The sequence below is a fragment of the Pan paniscus genome, chromosome Y (genome assembly GCF_029289425.2).
Source record: "Pan paniscus chromosome Y, NHGRI_mPanPan1-v2.0_pri, whole genome shotgun sequence".
Lineage (NCBI taxonomy): Eukaryota > Metazoa > Chordata > Mammalia > Primates > Hominidae > Pan > Pan paniscus.
In genome coordinates this window covers 23165442-23173684 of record NC_073273.2, presented here as the reverse complement: position 1 = coordinate 23173684, position 8243 = coordinate 23165442, and the positions used below count along the sequence as shown (strand labels likewise).

The window sequence follows — 8243 nt, the reverse complement described above, 5'->3', positions numbered from 1 at the left end:
GCTGAGATCGTGGGGCTGCTGTCCAACCTAGAAGACAGAGTAAGACCCATTCTCGGAAAACAAACAAAAAACAGTCACATTAGGTAAATTAAAACTATGTAGTGTGAGGAGAATCAAAATAAACGAAACATCATCAGAGCCTATGCGATCTGATGAAGGAAACCAGCTTTCACATAATAACAGCCCCAGCTGGGGAGAACAATGAGAAAGGGCAGAGAGAACACTGTAAATAATAACACGCCAAATTCCCCAAATGAGTTAAAAGACATAAAAGTACAAAGAGTGCTTCTTTTCAATTCAATGCCCTTGAATTCAGAATTAGAAAGTAAACCCAGATAGAGAATAGAAAGACAGACGATACAGATGGAGAGCGTGTGTTGGGGAAGTAAGGGAAGGATGAAAGGAGGGGTGTAGAGGAAGGAAAGGAAAAAAGGAAGGGAGAGAGACTGATAGATGTTCAAAGACACAGATACAAAGTCTACAATGGTTGTAGAGATAGGCATGTGCAAATTGCCGCAGGGAGTGTGGAAAAATATCGGAACCACGGAGACCTAGGTGGAGTCAGAGAAAATATACAAACTCGCACAGAGAAATAAACATACACAACCACAAACACACACGTGGTAGTTTAAACATGAAAAGACACCAAGTCCCTGTCGGTACAAATCACAGATGTGCTTCCGAGTTACTGAGGCACAATGCAAATTTGTCAGTGCCCTTAGCATCTGTGGCCCACGTGCACGGATATTCAGTGGAAGAAGTGTTACACAGCCTTTATAATTCAGCACGATCTGTGATAATACCAGAAGAAGGGATCTCATGTGAAATCACTAGACTGAATTGCACGTAGGATTCAAGGAAGAAGCCCAGTCTGCTGCATTCACTCGGTGGGGTGGCAATATGGCTGAGCCACCAACCCATGGCATGCCCATCCATTGTAGACAGTTCCTGGTTTGCTGCCTGCCTTGGAAAAAGCTCCTCCCCTACCACCACTTTAAAACAGGCTAGCTCCAAAACTAGTCCTGGCATCCATTTACGGTCATTTTCTTATCTATTTACCTCCTAGAAAAATCATTGCAAGACCCTTTCCTCAACATTTTCCTATGCATTAAATTTGGGGAAACGCATTTTAAGACGACCTCGTTATAGGCAAGTCCCCAGACGTTTCCTAATCTGAGTTGCGCAGAGTGCACACACCAATCTGTTGCCCCATTGCCACTATACGGATACCGTACTGGACCACAGTGTCTTTGACATGCACACAGTAGGATAGAGGGCAGCTTGAGGGGGCCAAAGAGTTCCGACTGTTTTCAGAATAATTTGCTTAGAAAACGTGTTTCTCCTGTGTTTGTGGGTCAGGGGGACGGTAGTCAGGGAGGACAAGACTCCCGCTCCACAGCTTCAGCTGTCTGCATAGGAGCAGGGACAAAACCGGGCGATAGATTTTCAAAGCTCAACTGCTTTGATACCGAGCAGAAGGGGTAGAAAGCATACTGAAGGCCCCACAACAGATTCAGGAACTTTGACTGTCAAACCCTCTTCCCTGAAACAACATAGCTCTTCTCACAGAAGCTGTGCTGACCAGAGTCTATACGGGACAGGAATGTTAGCACTCTATTAGCGTGTGGTCAACATGGATGCTCATGTTGGAACTCTTTCATCTGGGAACAGGAAAGAAAGTTCTGCCTCCGACACTGAAATCCTCCTGCCCCATCCTTGACAGAGGCAACCCCTTGTCTTGTGCATAGACACAGGTGTTCCTGGGAAGCAGCCTCACACTCGCGAATGAAAGCTGTATGTTTTGTCCTCCTGTGTGAGGCTTGCAACACATACTCTACAACTATATTCGCTTTACATTCTAAACCTTAGGCAAAGTATGCTGAAGAGGCCACAGAAAATTAAAGGGCCCTGGGCTCCAGAAACAATCTGCAGTGCCAATCACGAGGGAGAATATAGAGACTCACTAGACTTTGCAAGAGCACAAAATGCAATCGTAGTGTTGTTAGCTACATACGTTATGGGCTCCTCACCTAACATAGAATCTTGGAGAAAAGCTTAACCCAACTAAAGATGTAAACATCCACAAGAGTGTCCATATCCAGGGTCATCAAGTGACAAGAGAGTCCCTGGATGGATTCTCCAACAATCTTACATTCCACTAATCCACGCCCTTTCCCCTCACTTCTGTAAGTTTGTCTTTTCCCGTAGTCATCTATGCCAAAAGTGTATCCTGAATGCCTTCCCACATGCCTCTGTCACCTTTCCCACAGTCCCTCCATACACCTTACATGCCCATTTCTTCTCACGTTGATGTTTCAGAAGTCCTGAGAGGCTGATTGTCCCAGAAAAGGATTATGCATTCACCTTTAAAAGAACATGTGGATTCAACACGAAAGCCAACTTTAAGATTTCCATCATCCTGTGCTTATCTATTGTGTATGATGATACTCAAAATGAAGGATTTTGGAGGTCCCAGCAAACTGGGACCTGGAAACCCAGTAACCCCATTCCTTGAACTATCTCTGCTTCCATAGGATGAAGTCAGCCTCCAACTAAGCTGTCTTTTGCTTTTACCTCCCCCACTCTGTCCTGTAGGAAGAATCCCAACACATCCCACACCCATTCACTCTACAACTTTAGAGGCCCAGCTCCAACGCAGACTGGTAATTTCCATGAAGAGAATAAAGCACGTGGATGGATCAATTCATTAGCACACCCGAATAAAGTGGATAAACATACACACACACACAAACACAAAGACACACTCACACACACACACAGACACAGAGTCACACATCCTTGAGAATGTTTATTTTTCATTCCATACAATCCAAATTTACCCCCTCTTCCTGATTTCTGGTGACTCGATCTCTTTTTCCTTTAGTTCCTGTGCATAAGACCATGCTGAGTACTGCCGTCCTGCATACTGTTGTAACTTTTTAGGAGTTCTGCTGTATTAGGTAAAATCTGATGCTCCATCATATTCAACTCAACAACTGGGAGTCCCCTAGAGAAACACAAACTCACGTTAAAACGCATTTTCTCTGAGCCATACTTGGAAATGTTTCAATTGTGGGGCCCGCTGAGAAAAGGATATCCCTTCCCCATTTGTGATCCCTTAAACTTCCTCCTACCACGTGTTACAAACTGTTCTGCGCAATCCCTGCCCCATTCCCAGTATTGTCTGTGAGGGGAGTCAGCTAACAAGATGCACTGTACCCTAAAAGCACACAGAAGTCTGATGGGGCAACAGCTTAAGGAAATCCATCAATCTAAACAGTCCTTTGTGGTTTGGGGCAAGGATGATCAGGACGCACATTCAGGGAGCCCAATCTTATGGGGTTGGTAGGATGACTGCCGGAGGGGTTCACAGCCATGGAATCAAGTGCCACAGACTGAACTGAATGATTTTCAGCTTTACTCCTCATTGATTCTGGAAATGGACGATTCTTCACTGGGCTTAAGACTCCACAGCTATCACCTGCTTTGCGTGAAGTCTCTAATGTGCCTTTTCAGCCCAATGCCATGAACGTCCTGGATTCTGTCACTCTCTGTCTTCCTCTCAAGGAATTTCTACATGTACCAAAGGAGCCTCAATTTCTACATTTCTGAAATGAGCACCCAGGCTCCCTGAATAGGCAGGTGCATCAACCCCCTTATACTAGGCATCAAACAGCTCCAGTCCCAACTAACGGCTCACCTGACGTCTCTGTTCCCTCTTCAGGTGGCTTCATCCTCTTGTAGTATTGCAGGGGATTGCGCCACAGGTCCTTACATAGGATCTGTCAGGGGACTCAATCGGGAAAGGCCTCATCAGGGCTCAGAAAGGTGACCCAAGCAGCTGGGAACACACGGGGTCATTTCTCATGTTTCCCAGTGAGGACTCACCTCAGCAATCTTGTTAGATCCTGCGAAGTTGTGGTCAGAGAACCAGTTGAAGAAGTTAAGGCTGCTGCTGTGGTGTCTGCGGCGATAGGCCTCCACTTCATAATACGGATACCACTCAATTGGAGTGGAACGAGAAGCCCTGTATTCTACAGAGACAGGAGTTTTTGTGGGAAGGGGGCTGGATCACGTCGGCAATGATCCACCCGCCATCTTCCTTCCACTACCCATCCTGGGAGCCACCTGTCACCTGTGATGTTCACCAGATATTCCTTGGTAATCACTTCATTCTGGAAGTAGGGGTTACTCCGAAAGAACAACATGATCTTGCAGAGATGAACAGGATGCTTCTCTTCTTCCACCTGTCAGGACAAGGTGGAGAAAGCTTAAATACGTTTTCGGGTGAGGTGCTCACTCTTGCTTACAGGAATGAATTATTTCCCTTACCCTCCCCCGCTAAACCCTCTCGCCTCAGTCTTCCTGGCCTCACCTCCAGGCTGACCATGTAGCTCAGCATGTCTTCATCTTCGTCAGTGATCAGGGCTGACATCTGGGGGTGGTTTGCAATCTGATTTAGGTCAAAGAGACTTTATACACGATGGAAGGGAAAGCGACGAGCAACAGGGAAGAAGGCCTAAGAGCACCCAGAGGCTGGGGTAGGGGATTTCTCAGATCTGCTTCCATGTATGATCTCCTTTCACCTCCCCCTCCCCGTAAACTAAGGCCTCCTGTGTTCACAGAGGGTGTATGATTCTGAGGCTGACTGCACTGACATGGGGAGGCGCGATTTGCAGAGACTTGCTGGTGTCTGAGGAGTGGCAGAATCTGCTTAGAGCCGAAGACGCCCAGTCCCAGATCGGACTAGCGAGGGGCAGCAATCACACTCCCTTAAAAATAGCTTGCTTCACCGAAAAACCTCTTCTGGTCTGAACTCGCTTCTGCTCTTCAAAAAGATGCCCCAAACGTCTGCTGCTCGGCATCACCAAGGGTTTCTCTGCCGCTTGCAGGACAATAGTACCCACGCCTGCTGTGGCTTTCCGCAGCCACATTTGTCCGTGGCAACTCCCCTTTGTTCCCCAAAGAGTCACATCGACGCCGAGCTGCCCATCGGTCACTTACACTTCCCCGAGAGCACCTCTCCACTAGAAAGGCCGAAGAAACACTGAGAAGGATACAACATTGGCCCAGAAGCCAGGGACGCTCTGGATGACGGCGCCTCTGCGGTCTAGGTGGGGCTTGCGCCTCCGCTCCATCTTTTCCCGCTGCCGAGAAAAGGCCTTCCTGGCTTGGGCATTAACCGGCTCCAGCTCCACCTGAACGGCCAGCAGCTCCTCCAGTGCAGACTCTGGGGTCATGGGCCCAGGGCCAGGCTGTGCCCGCTGGGCCTCCTCCTGCCGCTCCACGAGGCCCTCCTCCTCCGCCACCACCTCCACCTCCGCCATTATGTCATCCAACGGCAGCACCGCCTCCTCCCCCAAAGCCGCCTGCTCACTCTCCACCCCGGCCGCCCCCTCCTGTACAGCCTCCATCCTGAAGGCGGTGCCCTCCTCGGCACTCGCACGCACCAAGGCCTGTGCTGCCCGACCCACGCCACAGGAACCCTGCCGCAGCCTCTATGGCACCCGGTAGCTCAGCGAGCCCTCAGGGCGCATGCGCCGGGCTTCCAGGCGCCCCCTAAGGGACTGCGCGCGAAGGGCCGAGGGGCCGCACCCAGGCCGACTTCCTCCCGTCGTGGCCAATCAATGGGAGGGCGGTGGGCGTCTCCCTGGGCGGCACAGCCACTGGCGGGCCTGCATCTCCAGCCCCCCACCCCCCGCCTTCCCTGCCCAAGCCTCCTCCGAGAAGCCCTTGGAGCTTGTGCCGGGTAGCTAGGCATCCAGGCACACGCGGGCTGCGTGGCCTTTGGAATTGTGGGCATGGCAGCCCTGTGCCCTGACATCCTCAGGGTGGCAAGCCATGAACATCTCTATGTGTCACGAACACAGGAAACGTCTCTCTTCGTTAGGCAGGCCAGGTAGATGGTACGGAAGTAATACTGCAGATCCAGAGAAAACTCTCTGGTTCCTGGGGCTAGGGCGGCAGGGGTGTCCTGGGGGAAGTGATCGGGGCGGGCACGTGGGAGGAAAGTCGCCTGCCTTATAAAAGATTAATTGTGAGGAGAAAGTTATGCTTCCCATTACTACAAATACACAAGTATGATTTCATCCAAAGCTGAAAGCAGTCAATATAATTTGTTTTTAATGTTTTATTTAAAATCCTTAATTTCAACAGGATTACTCAAGAAAAATAACGTTATTCGTATTAAATAATGTTGATGTATTCCCTTTAATTGTTGATTATTTCAAATGTACGTAAAATAGTAAATGGCACTGTACAATGTAGTTTCATGAAGCATTCTTTATAGTTTTCATAAAATTGACAGTCTCCATGGAATATTTTAAGACTGAGGAAGTTCCATATATCATTTTATTGTACTTTCACTTTATTACTTCTTGCATGTCATAACTGATGGATATAAAACTATGTATATTTACAAACATGAAAAACATGGATTTTTGTTTACGTTTTCTAGTGAGACAAAGTTACCAATACTTATATCTATTTAGGAAAATTTTTACAAACCCAAAGTTCTAATCTGTCTTTTCTTTGAAGTTTCATATTTCAGTCTAGGTATGTAATGGAATTGGCTGGGATCATTCTTTGATTTCACTGTTATTTGTGAGTTTCTGATATGCTTTTAGGAATGTATAGAGTTTCAAGCTTGCTTTCTTCTTCTTCATCTACCTTTGGACCTGTATATGCAATGTCTGCAGTAATGTGCAGTGCTATCTGACATACGGCTGCTGAAAGATACAAGCATATATACAATTCTTTGTTTCAGTGAATCTTTAGGAACAGACAAGTAACCTGAGACATAATTATGGTATGAATGTAAGCAAGCAGTTTATCATAGAGGTACAATAAGGGTGAAAATAAATGTAAAAATACATGCCTCATCCAAAACATGAGGTAGTCCAAATGAAAAATGTAAGTTGGCGTAAAGAACACTTTAAAAGTTCTGATTCTTTCTGGTGAGAGCAAGGAGCTCAGAAACCATGAGAAAGTCCTTCAAAGCTGCATGTTGGATTTGCAGGTCAGGATGGAAAGCCTGGGTCTGGGGGAGGGTGCTACGGTCCTGGTCTGGTTGAGGTCCTTCTGGGGCTCAGGTGTGTCTCAGCGGGAAAGCTGGGAAGGGGAAACGCATGCTTCACCCCGGCTAGAATGCCACCTCAGCCCACCTAGATGAAATTGCCCCTTCACAGCCCTGTTTCTCCTTCTTGGACAGGCAGGTGGAGGAACTCGGCCACCCTGAATACAAGTGGTAGGAAGAAGTTTGCCTTTCATCACAACATTTACTTCGGAAACAAAGTGATGACTAAGGAGTATTGCATTGGCATCCTCCATGAGGAGTAGAGGGGGTAGTACCTCGGAAGCTGGGCCTGGCGTGAGCCTTCCTGACTCGTCTCCCTCCAGGATACAGGGCGACTGGCTCCACTGCAGTCCAGTGGTTCCAGGGTCATGCAAGTGAAAGCCCGAGTTTCCCGCAGGTCACTGCCTGAGCTTCTTCAGCTGGTTGTCTGACTGTGACGGCCCAGGTTATGGCACGATTGCTGAGGTGGGGCAGCTATGGGGCATCATCGCAAAGGACCTTCTTCGACATTCCTTGGCATCGGAGGAATTGGCTTTGAACCAGAACCTGACCTGTCACGGCCAATTTGCCCAGTCCACCAGATCATCAGCCAGGGCCTGTGGCTCTATATTCTGCAGCACTACCCAAGGGAGTTAGGCCCTCAGAGAGGGAACAGAGAAGAGGCTAGGGAAGCAGCCCAGGGCTGGGGGTTGAGAGGCCTGTGGGTCCTGGAGGTAGGACACACATAGAGAAGCCAAGGCTCAGGGAGGAGACTGCAGTAAGGAAACTCAGGCCATCATGGGCTGGTGGAGAAATGCCCATCAGGGAACTGTGGTACCCACATTTCACGATGGGGGAACCGTAATCTGCTTAATAGGCATAAGCAGCTAAGGTCAATGGGTGGGAAGCCAGGATCAAGGGATAGCTGCCTCATCATCCCTTGCTAGCTACTTCCCTGTCCTGAGGCTTGCTTCTACCTGGGGTTCAGTTTGGGCTCAACCAGGGATCTCTCACCCTCCACACAGATGCCCACCTGAGGCCTGTCTAGGTCTGCGTCCTCCCAGAATGACTCTCCCAGGCCTGCTAAGTACCGTTTGGATGACACCACGCTCCACTGACATGCTTGCTTCCCTCCGCCATCCTCATTCACCCACCAACTCCCCACCCCAAAAAAGGCAGGCCACCGCAC

The 8243-nt window shown here is 48.7% G+C and overlaps 1 pseudogene; it reads right to left on the bottom strand.

Annotated features, from left to right (window-relative positions):
• Nucleotides 1-2984: 2984 nt before the first annotated feature.
• On the bottom strand, nucleotides 2985-5537 carry LOC129395754 (testis-specific Y-encoded protein 3-like; annotated as a pseudogene).
• Nucleotides 5538-8243: the final 2706 nt, after the last annotated feature.